Here is a 16,377-nt window from a genome sequence, read left to right as displayed (position 1 = left end):
CTTCCAATCATTTCTCTTCCATCTGCATCTTTAATCCCTCCCTCTCTTACTGGTTCTCTTTTCCAAGTTGACAAACACATGCAAGCGTCCCCTGTCTCAAAACCACACCTTCCTTTCATCTCATCTATAGTGGAACAGAACTGGCTTTTGAGCTGTTAAATACCTAACTGCTTCCTATTTTGGAGCATTCTGCTACGACCTCCCTTTTTGGAAGCCATAATGAACAGATCAGCTCTGTCCTTGCAGGCAGTCAGATGTGGCCGTGTGATCCAGGCTCAGCCCACCAGATGCTCCTGCCTGGATTTGATCTAATCTGATAGTGTCTGAAAAGACTGAGAGATGATTAGAAGAGACTTTCAAGAATTAGCAGCAGTGACAATGTCCAGCTGTGATGATGGTGCCTTCAGGCAAGGTGAAGGCATCCAAAAGGGTGTCCTGACCATGCATTTTCTAGATGATCCTTGTGTCTCTTGATTATAGGCCCTCTGGAACTACAATCATTCTTGTCCATTTTCGAAGCCTGGTTCTTCAGATCCCAAAGGATTTTGTAAATCTCTGATAAACTCCCATTAAATTCCCTTTTCTGGCTTTAGCTGATTTGGGTTGCCTCAACCCACAAAATTCTGATGCCTATATCATGTCCTCAGTCAATGCTTTCAAATTCCTGTTCTCTCTCACTTCCTAATCTTTCTAACTCAGCACAGATGGTACAGTCTTCCACTTGTCCATTTTTTTCACAGATGGTATTTCCTTCCTTATTTCCCCAGTTATGTCACTAAGTTAATTATTGTATATTTCAGACTGGAAACCATAGGCGATCCTTCCAGACTGTGGCTCTGTCCCTCTACAGCCTGTTATCATATTTCCTCGATGAGGCTCATGGTCATGGTTGAAAGTAATCTCAGCTCACCCAGAAGGTGGGGCTGGATGAGGCCCTTCTGCTTGCAAACAATCCTTTCCTCCTAACCTTTACTTCATCCTCATTTATTTCAAAGTCCATCTCCTGCCTGGGTATCACCTTTGCCATTTGTGAGTATGTGGTACATACATACTGTCTTACTTTAGTTTGCAGTGGAATAACATATTCAAAGTGCTGAATGAAACACTGTAAACCAAGAATTCAACATATGGTAAAACTATTCTTCAAAAACGAAGGACTATCTATGGCCATGCTCCCTGAACACGTCTGATCCCGCCTGATCTTGGAAGCTAAGCAGGGTCAGGCCTGGTTAGTATTTGGATGGGAGACCACCTAGGAAGACCAGGTACTGTAGGCATAAAAAAAAAAAAAAGAAAAGAAAACAAAACAAAACACAAAGGACCAATTAACACATTGCCAGATAAAAATTGAGACGAATAACAGCTAGCAGACCTGCACAGCAAGAACTGTTAAAGGGAGTCCTTCAGGCTAAAATAAAAGGACACTAAAAAGTAACTCAAATCCACGCAAAGAAATAAAGAACCAGTAAAAATAGTGATATATGTAAATATTTAAGAAACTATTAATGTATTTTTCTTTGTAAATTCTCTTTTTTCTTATCTAATATAAAAGGTAAGTGCATAAAATGACATGATAAATATAGTTGATGAGCACATAATGTATAAAGATGTAACAGGTGATGATAACAACATAAGTGGAAGAGGGGAAAATGGAGATATATAAGCAAATTTTTTTATATACTATTTATATTAACTTGGTATTAATCCAGACTAGATTGGTATAAATTAAGATGTGCTCCCCAAAACAATCACTGAGAAAATACCCAAAATTACACAATAAAAAATGACAAAGGAATTAAAAGAGTATGCCAGAAAATATCTATTTAACACAAAAGAAGTGTAATTAAAGACCTGAGGAACAAAAAAAAATATGACATTTAGAAAAAAGACAGCAAAATGACGTAAGCCCTTCTTTATCAGTAATTATATTAAATGTAAATAGATTAAAGTCTCCAATTAAAAGGCAAAGGTGGGCAGAATGGATTACAAAACAAGATCCAATAACATGCTGTCTAGAGACTTAAGATTCAAAGGCATAAACAGGTTGAAAGTGAAAGAATTGAAAAAAGATATTCCACATAAACAATAATCAAAAGAGCTGGGGTGGCTGCACTGAAATCAGACAAAATAATTTTATGATAAAATTATTGCAAGAGAGAAAGAACTATATATTAATAAAAGAGTCAATCCATCAAGAAGATATAGCAATTTTAAACATATGCACCTAATAACGGAGCATCAAAGTCCATGATGCAAAAATAGATTTAAGAGAGAAATAGATAGTGAACAATATAATTGAAAAATTCAATATCCTATTTTCAATAATGGATAAAATATCAATAAGGAAATAGAATACTTGAACAATACTATAAACCAACTGGAGTTAACAAATATCTATAGAACACCCCACCCTACAACAGCAGAATATATATTCTTCTCAAGTGCACATGGAACATACTCCAGGACAGGCCAAACAGCAGGCCACGCAAAAAAATCTCAACAGACTTTTTAGGATATCTGCTCTCACCACTTGTAGTAAATATTGTACAGGACGTTCTAGTCAGGACAAATAGTCAAGAAAAATAAATAAAGGCATCCAGATTGGAAAGAAAGAAGTAAAACTATCTCTGTTCACAAATGACATGATCACATGTATAGAAAATTCTAAAGAATCCACTAAAAAAGTTTTAGAATTAATAAATGAGTTCAGCAAGGTTGTAGGGCACAGATCAATATACAAACATCAATTTCATTTTTTTATATACATGCTAAGAATAGTCTGAAAATGAAATAAAAAAGAAAACAATTCCATTCACAACAACATCAAATAGAGTAAAATATACAGGGATAACTTTAAGAAAACAAGTGTAAATTTATAATCTGGGAACTATAAAACATTGTTGAAAGAGATTTAAAAAAATTAAACAAGTAGAAAAACATCCTTTGCTCACGGATTAAAAGATTTAACATTGTTAAGATGGTAGTACTCCCTAAAATGTTCTACAGATTTAACACAATCCCCATCAGAACCCCAGATGATCTTCTTGTAGAAACTGACAAGCTGATTCTAAAATTTAAATGGAATTGTAAGGGACCTAGAATAGCTAAAACGTGTCACCTGGCCATCAAGCCCCAGTGTAGTGGTCTACCCCAGAGCCCAGCTAATATCCCTGGGAGGCTCCTGAGCAGTGCAAGGTGGATCTGTTGCGGGTACTGGAGGCTGAGAATCAAGCAGGAGGTTTGGGATGGTCTAGACAAGAGATGATTAAGGCCTCAACTAAAACAAAATGGAAATGCTTTCCATGGCCAGGCGAAAAGAGCCCCAGAGCATCTCACAGTGGGGAGCTAAGTGTATGAGGAACAAGAGACCTGAGTCTGACTTCTGGCTCCATTATCTTGATCTGAGTTACCTTGAGCAAGTCCCTTAACATCCATAAGCCTATTATTCCATCTACCAAATAGAGATGATAATTTCTGCTCTACTTATCCCAAATGGGCAATGCTAAGGTAGGAAAGCTGCATATGTCAAAGTTCTTTGCAAACTGCCAAACACTATATAAGGACATGTACAAGAGTGTGCATAAGCATAAAATTCCATGGCAAGAACCAGCTGAGCATTGACAACCGAATAAACTCTGGGAAGACCCACTGCTGGTTCATTCTTGTCCAAGATTTTGGCTCAGAAAGCTGTATTTTCATACCTTAGGTAAAGAGATAGTCCTGCAATGTTACATCTCCTCAGGCACAACTGTAATGCAATCTATGTTCTTACTGATGGAAGTAACACACTTAATTGTCCGGCACACAAGAGTTTGCTCACTAGCTTGCAATTTGTTTTGCTCTCTTTGGCATGTGAGGTTTGCATTTTGGTTAATAATTTCATGCCTCTCCAAACATTGCTTTTCTATTTATAGCTTTGCATAGCTCACTAGGCAGTCTCTTGGTGTGAATATAATGGGGAACAGAGTGGGGAGGCAGCTTCAGAGGAAGTGAGATGGTGGGAACACTTGCTGTGCCCACTGCTCATAACAGCCAATACATTGTGGAGTACACAAGACACTAGCACCCAGGGCTCACAGCTTCCATCAGTCTTCTGCAGATCCAAACATTCTGATTAGCTTCCACCCCCTGACGAACTTTTTGCTTTCTTGGTTTCTGTTTGCCATTGTATGGGAGGTGGTGTGGTGTCACGAACAGAACCTGGGCTTTGAGATCAAAATCTGGCACCAACATGCATTGGCTGAGTGTACTGGACAAGCCTCTTCCTCTTTTGGTGCCTCAGTCACCTCACCTGCAAAATGGGGACAGTCAGAGCTACCTGCTAAGATTGCTATGAAGATTAAATGAGATGGGGAATTAAAACAGCACATGCTTGGTATATATTTGACCCTCCACAAAATATAGGTATGCGGCTTCTTTTATGCCAGTTATTAAATGGATAACTGGAGAAGTGGGGCTACTGCTCTAAGAGCCTATTATCTAGTGAGAGAGGGAAGGTGGACATATGAGACTGCTAACACTCCACTTGCACACATTCACTAGCCACATATGCACTCTCACACACGCACTTTCCCAGGCACATGATCAGACTCAGGTTCAGACACAGGCTCATATTCTCCCACGAATTTGACTTTATCACTCACACATGCATATGTATGTGCAGACTGCCACGTACTCACCAGCTCCCCGTCACAAATATGCTCACTGTCGCAGAGTCACAGGCCAGGAATCCTGGAAAAATGCTCTAGCCCTGCTGTGTCTGTAGCCCTATTCCTCTGTCACTATCTGCTGCTGCCCAACATGGGAGCTGTACCAACTGGGGGTAAGCTCCTCATCACTACCGGTAGCATATCTTTCTGCTCTTCTCCATATTCAATGTTCATTCTCATAATATTTAATTCTGGTCAGTAATAAAGTCTAGTCAACATGTCAGTGCCTTCTGTAAGAGGCTCGATCATTCTGTGCCACTGTGTCCCCCAGCCTCCAGGGACTACCAGCCCACCAACCTAGCCTGGCCACCTATGGAGTCTGCCTGGTCCTATCTAGTCCTCCTAGGATGAGCTTTGCCTTCCCCTCCTGCCTTCAATCAGCCAGGGGAGACCTCCCTGGCCACCTCTGCACAAGGGCCTTAGAAGTACCCACTGCTCTCTGCTGCCCCCAGCTGGTCACCCAGCACTTGCCAGAGCAGCCTAGGGTCTCTGTGTGGCAATGTGAGGGGAAGCTGCATGGTAACAGCTTTAATTCTTGCTCTTTATGTTTTAACTCTCCTACTGGTTCTTCCAGAAAACACATCATCCCTTGTACAGCTTTGTGTCTCCAGGGGCCTTAATAACTGTTGAATAAATGATTGAGCCATCTTGGGCATATCTGCAATGGTGCCTTAGTGGAAAGTTGGGATAGGGAGTGGTTATGCAAAGAGGGTGCATCGCTTAGGCTCCAAACACAATAAAATGGACTGAGTGCTATTAGGCCACTCAGTTGTCCATGTCAAGGGACACTTCTATCCCTTCAGAACCCTTCAGAACAAAGGGGTGGCCTTGACATTAAAGAAACCTGAACCCACCACCAAGTTCCTGGTCCTGGGGCTGACATGGAATCTGCCACAATGAGAATGTTTTGGGGGTACATCCCAAAAAGAGGAACCTGGCGCAGAGGGTCACTGTGACTCATTTGCTCTCACATTTCTTAAGAGGAAGTCAAACTGATTGCAAAATGCCACTTCTTGAAACAACTTGTGGTTAATGTTTTTTTCTCCATGTGAAATATAATTCCCTAATATTGGGGTAAGCGTGTGTATCTTTCGGTTAGTTTCCTTGAATCAGCCTCTCTGTGCAGTCACACTTGGTTTTCAGACAGTTCAGCCACTGACGAGGTGCTTGACACTGGACAAATCAGTTAATCTCTCCACATCTGTTTCCTCTTCTTTAAAATGGGGACATGAATATCATCTGGCAAGCGTTGTTGAGAGGATTAAATGAGAGGATATATGCACATCTCTTTAGGCAGACTAGGAAGATGTAGCCATTACACACCTGGTTCCTGAAATTTAGGCTCCAGCTCAGTGTTCTGCTCCATTCAGCTAAGGCAATTCCCCTCTACAGAACAGCGTTCTGTTTTGAAAAATTGGCAATAGGACTAGATAACTTTCATGGCATCTTTCAGATCTGTGAGAACATGACTGGGTAACTCAACCATCCTGTGATTGTAGCAAAAGAGTGATTTATATGTGCACAGTGTGTCACCTAAAACAGAAAATGTGTTTCCAAATGCTTAGCTCATCAGCAGAAAATCTAGCCCCAAGAGAAACCTGGGCAAATGAGCCTCCAATTCTTAAAAGCTGCCATGACCCTCCTGTGATAGACTGCAAGGATCTCCCAAATTCTTCACACTTCTCTGAATCCATGAGAGACATGTAGCTCCATCAACCCTGTGGTTGTCCAACCTAAAAGCCAGCAACATCACAAATGCGGAGTGAGGCCATCCTCACCAGCAGGCTGAGTGTGGAAGACGATGTGAGCCCAGGAAAGCTTGACTGACAGACTCATCAGCAAGAGTAATTATTCATCATTTGAAGCCACTGAGTTTGACGGTGGTGTGTTACACTGCAGTAGTCAACCCCACCCCACCCCCAAATTCAGTTATAACAGACTCACCTAGCCAGGCTTTTTTGGTTCTGTCTTTCTTGTGTCCTGATTCCAGCCTAGGAGCCCAGCATGGAGACTCCACAGAGAGTCGGCAAAAAAAAAAAAAAAAAAAAGGCTGGGTTTGAATCCTGACACCCCTAGTCTTAGCCTCACAGGACCTCATCAGGACTAGTGATACCACCTCCTACAGCCATTGTGAAAAATAGATGCAGTTTTCAAGACTCTTTCCTCTAAATGGTCCTGAAACTGAGTATGTTTTCAATAAATAGGAGTTGCTACATGACATTTGTTAAGTTTTTATCATTAGAATTAAAGCTCTATTCCATGGCTACATCACTGGGGCTTCATGGAAGGTGGCAGATATTTGATTCCTTCATCTCTATACATATTTGTTAATAATCCATGATACACAAACCCCAGCACTGAGCACTGCAAGGACCCAACATGGGAGAGACATAGCCCTCATCTCTAGGACCACAGCATGGAGGAGGTGTGTGATGGGAAATATATGCTTGTTCTTTGTTCCTGGTTCCTGGCACAGAGCTCTTAAAATTCTTGGAGTTTTATGAGTAATAGAGCATCTTTTATTATTCATAAAGAGCCCCTTTCAACCAAACCTGAGTTTATGCTAGTAAGGTGGCTCTTGGCAGGCCTCTGGAGAGCTTCAGGATGGAGGTTGGCCTCCAGAAAGACTGAGGCATGATTAGAGGGATAGAGCTTTCAGCCCCACTCCTTACTCCCACTCCCCACCTCCAGGGAGGAGAGAGGGCCCAGAGGTTGATGTCCTGTCAGTCACCAATGACCAGCGATTTGATCAATCATGCCTACATAATGAAACCTCCATAAAAACACTGGATGGGATTCAGAGAACTTCCAGTTTGCTAAACAGATGGTAGGAGGGTGGAACACCCAGATAGGGCATAGAAGCTCTGCACCCTATACCTACCTTCACCTTCGCTCTATACCTGGCCTTATGCATTTTTTTCCATTTTGTTGTTCCTAAGTTGTATCCTTTATAATAAACAAGTAATATTAAGTAAAGTGTTTTCCTAAAATCTGTGAGCCATTCTAGTGAATAATCAAAACTGAGGAAAAGGTCATGAGAACCTCTAACTTTGTTTGTAGTCAAGTTGGACAGAAGTGCAGGTGGCCTAGGTACCACATTTGCAACTGGTGTCTGAAGTAGGGGCAGTCTTCTGGGACTGAGCCCTTAACCTGAATGGTCTGCCTTAATTCTGGATGGTCGGTGTCAGAATTAAATCGAATGGAATTTTGGATACCTAGTTGGTGTCGGAGAAACAGAGATGTTAAAGTATATATCCAAGGCTGTCTGTCCTGCCTTTAGGTGTGAGCCCTATGAGCAGGGCCTGTCACATTCCTTTCTGGGCTCGTGGGAGAGAGCAGGGAACAAGGGATTGTACAGGGTCCTGATCTGTCTCAGGGCAGGGCAGGGCAACGGGAAGAAGCTCAGGTATGTGCCCATGCCATTTTCAATTTTGAATTTTAGTCCTTTTTTGCTATCTTAAGGGATTTATGAAAGATCTCAACATTAAAAGTTTGGACATACACTATGAGGGCTTGTGGGTGGGCCTGGGCAGTTTGGGCCCTGCCCACTGTATGCATAGCTGAAGAGGCATGGGGTGGTGGGGGGCTGGCTTCATTCAGGTGGTGCTCTGTTTGACAAGCCATAGGTCTGGGCCTGGGGCTGGCTCACCTTGAAAGAAGAAACACCTTTATTATTTGCAGAAAGGCACTGTCTAGACTCTAGCCCTGCACTGTGAGTTGCCTGGAGAATTAATCCAAAGAAAAGGCTTGAACATAGTACTCTGGGATTCGAAAGCAGGGGAGCAATGGCCAGAGATGGCAGCATGGGGACTAAAATCAGGCTTATTTCTCTTTCTTGCAGTGGGCACATGAATCAGGCCTTGGGGCTCCCCAGTGTGCCTGACCAGCACCTCTCTATTCGGGATGGCCTTGCCTTCCCAGCCCTGCACTCATGTAATCTCAGAACCATTCCTGATGTGGCAAGGAGCATACTGTGCCCGGTGGCAGCATCTCCCCTTAGTGCAATTGTTGCAATTGTTATTTTACCAGTTACCATTTGCTGAGCACACACCATGTGCTACGCTCAGATAATATGGTCCATGTATACCATCACTCAAAGATGTTTTGTTAAGTTCTGTTTTAAGAGGAAAGTGAGGCTCAGGGGTAATGGGCGATGTGTGCAAGTTCACCAGCTAGCATAGGCTAAGCTGGCATTTCAACCCCAGCCTACTAGGGTTTGTAACACCAGGTGGCCCCATCCATTTCTAGAGTGAGGGGTCTATCCTATGCTATCTCTGTTCTTTTGGCTGCTCCTTTTACCCTCAAGGCCCCAAAAGCACTGATATGTCCAAAAATCTGCTTTCAAGGCATTTGATTCTTCCTGGTAACCCCTGTTAGCAAATTTAAAGGATAAAGACTTTTTGAAAGTTGTCAAGTCATGGCCTCAGTAATATATATTAAAGCACATCATGACCAAAAGGATTTCATCACAAATGGGCCTAAACCCCTTTCCATTTCCCACACCTTCTCTTGGAGTTATTTTCTTTGGTGCAGGTAGGATGAGGGGGCAATGGTGACCTGTTTCAAAAGGAGGTGAAAAAACATGCTTTCCTGTACATCGACTCAAGGAGTCTGAGCAGAAAAGGGAACACCATGCTTGAGAGGCAGCTGTGGCCTAATGATGGGGTGGCCACTACCACAACTAAGGGAGGAATGCAATGCACACCCCTAATCCAGCCTGTCTGCTCCTGGAACTGTATCTTGCAGATACAATACCTTGCAGAGTTAGGTGCATTCACAGCCTTGTTTGTAACAGCAAAATTCTAGAGACAACCTGGAGTGGGCTCTGTTGTGCCACCCAGATGACTCTAGGACTAAAGGGTCTGGTCCTCCAGCTGCTGACACACAGCCCTCAGCCTCCACCTCAGCTGGATATTTCCTTACCTAGGGTACACCCTCTTTCTGGGGTCAGTGACACCAAAGGTTGGTGATTCTAGGAGTATAAAGGCCTGGTCTTCTTGACCCAACTGAGCACAGCCCTGAAAGCCCGCCCCAGCCTCAGCTAAGTGTAGAGTCGACTAAGGACACTGTTGTGCCTGCATTGCAGTCCAACTTCTCCTTTTGCTCAGTCCTGCATCCTAACTCCTCATAGGTGTCAATCACTGATACACTTACTGCATGCTGATCTCCATCTCAGAGTCAGCTTTCCAGAGGACCCAGTCTTAAACACATCTAAAGGCTAATCTACTATGTATTGTGAAATAACTGATGGTATAGTCGTAAAGTGGACGTTATATAGCTCAAGAGCTGGTTGTTAAACTGTATGCATGTTTCAATTCTATTTGTTTCCTCAAAAGGAAAGAGGCAGGTACATGTCAAAATTTTTTGGAGCTAACAGGAGTTATCTCTAAAGAGTAGAAATGGAAGTTTAGAGTATTTGCTTTCTGCTTTATACTTTTCTATACTGTTTAAATTCTTTCCTTTAGCATGCCATAATGTCTATAGTGATGATTCGAAAGAAGTATGGATAAATTTTATCTTAGTTGGTATTCTCTGAGCTTCCTGGATCTGTGGTTTGTTGACTGTCACTGCCTGGAGTTGGTTAAACTGCAAAGTTTATAGTCAGTTATCAAGTTTGAGGGCACACAATCCTACACCTCTGAACCAACTGCAAGTTTGGGGATATTCCCCCCAAACTCTCAGGTTCAATAATTTGCTGGAAGACTCACAGAACTCACTGAAAACTATTATACTCACTGTCATGTTTATTGCCTGGAAAGGATACAAATTAAAATCAGCCAAAGAAGAGATGTATAGAGCAGAGTCTGGGAAAGTTCTAAATGTGAAACTTCCCTTGTTCTCTCCAGTGGAGTCAGGATATATTACCCATCCAGCACAAATATGCGACAATATGCATGGAGTATTGCTAAACAGAAAGCTTGCCTGAGCCTCAGTTTTCAGAGATTTTATTTGAGCTCTATTACATAGGTTTGATTGATTGACTATCCACTTGGGTGATCTCCAGCCTCCAGGTTGACTGATAGCTCATGACTCAAAGCTTTCACCTTAAATCACACAGTTGATCTTTCTGGCTTGGGCAGTCTCTATGCTAAGATTATCGGGTGTGGCTGGCAACACTCTAAGGTCTGGCATAGCTAGCGTTTGCCCTAAATGAAGACACTCGTATTAGATATGACAGAGATTATGAAAGAACTCAAAGGTGAAGACTGGCTCTCTTTTTGTGTAAGGTTAAATTCTCTACCACATAGTCATTAATTTTGGAAAATTCTCAGTTGTTATTACTTCAAATATTTCTTCTGTTCTTTTCACTCTTTTTTTCTCCTCTGGTACTCCAATTGTGCATTTATTACACATTTTGAAATTACCTCACAGTTCTTGGATATTCCGCTTTTTGTTCTTTTTTTTTTTTTTTCTCTTTGTATTTCAGTTTGGAATTTGTTAATGGCTTATCTTCTTTCCTTAGCTCTGTCTGGTCTACTGATGAGCCCATCAAAGGCATTTTTCATTCTGTTATGGTGTGTCTGATTTCCAACACTTCTTTTGATTCTTTCTTACAGTTACCATCTCTCTGCTTACATTAGCCATCTGTTCTTGCATGTCATCTACTTTTTCTATTAGAGTCCTTAACATACGAATCATAGTTATTTTAAATTCTCTATCTGATAGTTCTAAAACCCCCATTATATCTGAGTCTGGTTCTGATGCTTTGCTAGTGCGGGCTGGAGTTGGGGATTTCCCTTCTCCCACATGAAAAGCTAGAGCTGACTGAGGTTGGGGATTTCCCTTCCCCAGGTCATTAAGGCTCTAATAACCCCAGCATGTTAGGCTCTGGTTAACTAGTTTCCCTTAAGTTCAGGCTTTGTTGAGAAGAAGAGAGTTCTCTGGCTTATTTCAAAATTGTTCTTTGTCCCTTCCCTCTGCCAGAAGCACAAGGGGGTTTTTCTCTGGTATTTACTGTGAGAACCTGGTCAAGCTCCTGTAGGTAAATCTCACAATATTGTGGGGCCTGCCTATGACTCGGTCCCCTGGAGTTTTTAACTTTCAGTATTGTCCATTTTGATTCTCCAGCAATTAATCAATTGCAGCTCAGATTTTTCTACCTGACTCTCATTCTCATGGTAGTTTTCACTCATGGGTCTTTGCTCCAGTAAGTCATGGCTGCCTGTATTCACCTGTCTCTAATTTTGGGGGCAGCAGTTTGTCCTGTGTCCTTCCCTCCCTTATGGATTCTAGAAGAGTTTATTTTTCAGTCTGTTCAGCTCTTTACTTGTTGTTAAGACAGAGAGATGACTTCTAAATTTCTTATATGTGGAACTGTCTAACGCAGGGGTTCCCAATCCGCATGCTGCGGACTGGTAGCAGTCTGTGGCCTGTTAGGAACTGGGTGGCACAGTAGGAGTTGAGCGGTGGGCAACCCAGAGAAGCTTCATCTGTATTTGCAGCCACTCCTCAGCACTAGCATCAGCTCCACCTCAGATCATTAGGCATTAGATTCTCACAGGAACACTGGTCCTTGGTGCTAAAAATGTTGGGGACCGCTGATCTAATGCTTAGTTTACTTCTTCAGGTTATGTTTTCCTTGCCTTCATGTTTTCTAATTTTTTGTTGGAAGCCATACATAATGTACCAGATAATAGGAACGAAGGTGAACAGGACTTTGAGGTTTTATGTTAGTCTTGCTAGGAGTAGTGCTGCAATTAACATTTATTGTATCTGTAAGTGCCAGAGGCTTCAGTTTTCTCTAGTATCCTTTTTCCCCCTCCTCTGTTGTTTCTGGGTCTCCCTAAGAACTCCTTAAACAGAGTCTGTGCCTTGCAGCATTTTTAGTTGTACTGCTATAGTAGAGTATATGGATGTGAGAAGGGGAATCATTTTATAGTCTTATGACCAATTATCATTCTTTTTGTGGGCCTGAGATCCTGGGCTATGACCTTCAGAAGTATTATATAGCTTCTTAAAATTTTTTAATTTTATGTTAGTTTCAGGAGTATTACACAACTCTTCTTCTTCTCCTTTTAGGTAAGAGAGAAGTCTAGAGGAAGCTGGAGTTGGCTAACTGCCCTTATGTCAGGTAGCTAAGAATCTGGTAAATTGTTTAACTTGGAGAGCAAGACTTTGTTATTGAGAACGCTCTGATCCTATTTCACAATTGTTACTTTTACCCTCCTGCCTGCCCAAAACATGGGGAGATTTTTCTTGATTCTCTGTCTTGAGAATCTGGTGGAGTTTATAGAGGGAAAACCCACAGACATATGGGAGGCCTCTTCACCAATACTGGGTCCCAGGAATTTCTCTTCTAAATAATCTACAATCAGCCTCCAGCAAGTAGTCAATTTACCAAGTTAAGTGTTCTTACCAGTTTATGGCGTCAGTGGCTTCTGTTCCTGGCTGTTGTTTTCTGACTTTCTCTACAACTCTAGATTTGCCCTGTGACCTCAGTCCTCTCATGGGTCAAAGGAAAGTCATTGATTTTAAGTTTATTAAGCTTTTCCCTTGTTGTAAGGGCAGGAACAATAATTTCTAAGCTTTTTTACATGTCAAAGATGGAACCAGAAGCCAGGGAGTTTAAATTTTTACAACTTCTATATATAATGACTATTCTTTTTTAAAAAACTACTACTGCAACTCCTGCCCCCACCCCTGGAAGATCCTGCTTCACTGCCCAGAGGCCCATGACCCACTTGGAACTTCAGAGAACAGCTTCCTTCAGATGCTTTTGCTGGATGATAACAAGTGATGAATGTGAGCTCCAGGTCTGTTACTTGTTGTACCCCAGTGTCTAGAAGAGTGCCTGGCAAAACAAATGTGTGATAAGTGACCAAATGAATGTTCAATCCTTCATTAGGGAACCACTGAGTCATCTTCCCAGGCCTATCCACCTTTAACAGTCCCAGCTAGCTCTTATCTCTACAACAGTCCACCTTCCTCTGGGACCCTCAGTTGTCTGGTCATGAGTTTGCATTCCTTGGGATACTGGAGAAGTAAGACTTGGTGCTTGCCTCCAAGTATAAGGTCCCAGTGTCCCTACGAAGAGGCTTTATCAGAACAAATCTATCATTTCACTCCCCACCCCACCCAAAATCCTAAAGGCAATGATTCACAGCCAGAGATTAACAGCAGGACCCATGGTTTGTCTGGAAGGGAATTCCTATTCATTCAGGAATTACCCTGTGCCCTTCCTTGAATTTCAGTTTTTATTAGATATATAACCCTTATAATGTTAGTGGCAGTGTGGGAGGGTTGACTTTCCCTGTGCACTCAAAAGTTGACAGGAACTGGATCATGCTATGGGACTAAGAGGAGAAGAGAGCAGAGATCTGGGCAGAGGAGAGGGACCATTTCTTAACTGAACACTGGGCTGAGCTGGTCTTCAGGATGCCCTGATTGGATGGTGTTTAGGGCAGGTGTCTGAAAATCAGCACCATGGGCATCTATGTCCCCATGTTCATCCTTACCTTCCTCCCAGGCCACCAGGATACTGCTTCCTCCCTCCCTTGTTTCTAGGGTAACGAGCTGGTGGTCTTACCCTGCCAGTCATATAACATGTTGAGAGAAGCCAGTTTGTACCACTACTAGCCCAGTCATACTGTAGGGAGCCTAATGGTTACATTTGATTCAGGTAGGGAAGATGATGCTCAAGGGATGCAGTCGATGTCCCTAAAGGTGTGGTTACAGCAACAAATGAGCAGTAGAAATGGGTCAGTCCAGATCTTATTTGAGTCCTGTTTCAGTTTCTCACTAGCTATTTGCCCTTGGGAGTTAATTAACTTCCTGAATCTCAGCTTCCTTATCTGGCCAAGCGGAGAGCCCCTCCACCTCATAGAGCTGGGGTAGCACTAGAGGAGATTGCATGGGAGGGAAAACTGCAGCATGCAGGACTGTGAGTCCTTACTACAGTTTGCCATTTTGCAACCACTCTCAGGCCAAGTCACTTCTTCAAGATGTGCAGAAACAGAAATCATCACAGGAAAATGGTTCCCTAAGGAAAGCCCCTGACTCAGTCCCTATTTGGTTCAGTTGCTGGGGGAGGATAAGTGTGGGCTTCCGCTTGGCTCCCCAGAGGACAGTGTGTCTGGCAGAGCTTCTGTCTAGACACTGGCTGAGGGCTCTGCCAAGCCTGTCCCTGGCCTCATTGTTCCTTGGGCGCAGATGCCTCATAGCTAATAGCTCAGAACCCAGGAAAGCAAGAGAGCTCTCCCTGTTGTTCTGGGATGAGTTGTGTGCCCAGGGCCAATTAACATGTTGAAGTCCTGACCCCTAGTACCTCAGATTATGACTGTATTTGGACATAGGGTCTTTAAAGAGGTAATTAAGTTAAAGTGAAATCATTAGAGTGGGTACTAATTCAAATTGACTGGTGTCCTTATAAGAAGAGGAGATTAGGACACAGATACAGAGGGAAGTCCATGTGAGTACACAGGCAGAAGGAAGCCATCTATGAGCCAAGGAGACAGGCCTCGGAAGAAACAAACTTGGCCTAGACCTTAGTCTTAGACTTATAGCCTTAGAATTATAAGAACATAAATTTGTTGTTTAAGCCACTCAATATGTGGTACTTTGTTATAGTAGCGTGAGCAGACTAATAAACTTGTCTTTCCTTCTCACTGTAACTGAGAATTCCAGTTCCCATGGGGGGCATTGGGGTCAAGGACCCCTCTGGGACCATGAAGTAGGGTGCTTTATCTTGTTTCTGGTCCCCTCTCTTCTTTACTGCCCCCCATTTCCGCCCCTCCACCTATGCACTTGGTTTCCCAGAACCCCGACTCTGTGTGTCCCCAGGCCTGTCCAGCTCACACATGACCCTCAGCTTGGAAGAAGTATTGGGGACATCAGATATATCTTGTAGCATAGCTTCGGGTGCCCCATGTCCCATTACTGTGGCCAGCTCTGATTTCAGTCACAGAAGATACAAAGAGTTCCTGCCCACTGATTGGTTTCCACTCTAGGCTCTTAGCCTTGAGGGCCTTCTCTGAAGCCATAGGGGTCCCATAGCCTCCATGCAAATAAGTGAAGTCTGAAAGTGCTGGACAGCCACACCTCTGGGGCAGCCTTCCACTGAGACAGAAGGGAGCAGGAGAACTCTTGAACGTTTATCCTTCTGGCATCATCTGGGAGGCATTTTGCATTCCTCTCAGAACTGGATAGAAGCTGCTATTGCTGACAGCAGTGGCCTGGACAATGCCTCTTATGCTGGCCTTCTCTCCTTCCCTGTCTTACTCTAGTGCCCCCTCATTCCTGCTTCATAGCATCACCTCCCAAATAAGCCACCTGTATCCAAGCCTTTGTCTTGGGCTCTGCTTTTGGGGAACCAAAACTTGGATATAGCTTCACCATTCCTGACTGGGGGAGCAGAATGAAATGATTTTTTCATCTGTAAAATGAAGATATTAATATCTCACAGTCTGGCTACAAGAGTTAAATGAGATTGTCATGTTGAAGTGAGTCGTAAACTGTGTAAGATGATCTCGATGCTATTACTTATCATTTTTAGTTTCTAAAACCATCTCGAAGCATTAGGTCCTTCCTCCATTGCTTTTTTTCATTTAAAAAAGAAGGAAAAGGAGAATAAAAAACACTCTACCTTTCATCTCATTTCTTAGGGGCCCCATGCAGCCAGGTGCAGGTAAACATCCTTGGGGAGAAATGGGTGCTAAGGGGTTGACACTAC

At 42.9% G+C, this 16,377-nt stretch overlaps 1 protein-coding gene and 1 pseudogene across 11 annotated transcripts in view; one reads left to right on the top strand and one right to left on the bottom strand.

The window, feature by feature from the left end:
* Window positions 1–16,377, bottom strand: part of ARHGAP22 (Rho GTPase activating protein 22) — a 184,749-nt gene that overhangs the window by 154,822 nt on the left and 13,550 nt on the right. The gene's annotated exons all lie outside the window — the stretch shown is intronic.
* On the top strand, window positions 1,160–1,277 carry LOC118604901 (annotated as a pseudogene).

The sequence above is a fragment of the Rousettus aegyptiacus genome, unplaced genomic scaffold (genome assembly GCF_014176215.1).
Source record: "Rousettus aegyptiacus isolate mRouAeg1 unplaced genomic scaffold, mRouAeg1.p scaffold_m13_p_6, whole genome shotgun sequence".
NCBI lineage: Eukaryota > Metazoa > Chordata > Mammalia > Chiroptera > Pteropodidae > Rousettus > Rousettus aegyptiacus.
This window is presented reverse-complemented; position numbering and strand designations above follow the sequence as displayed.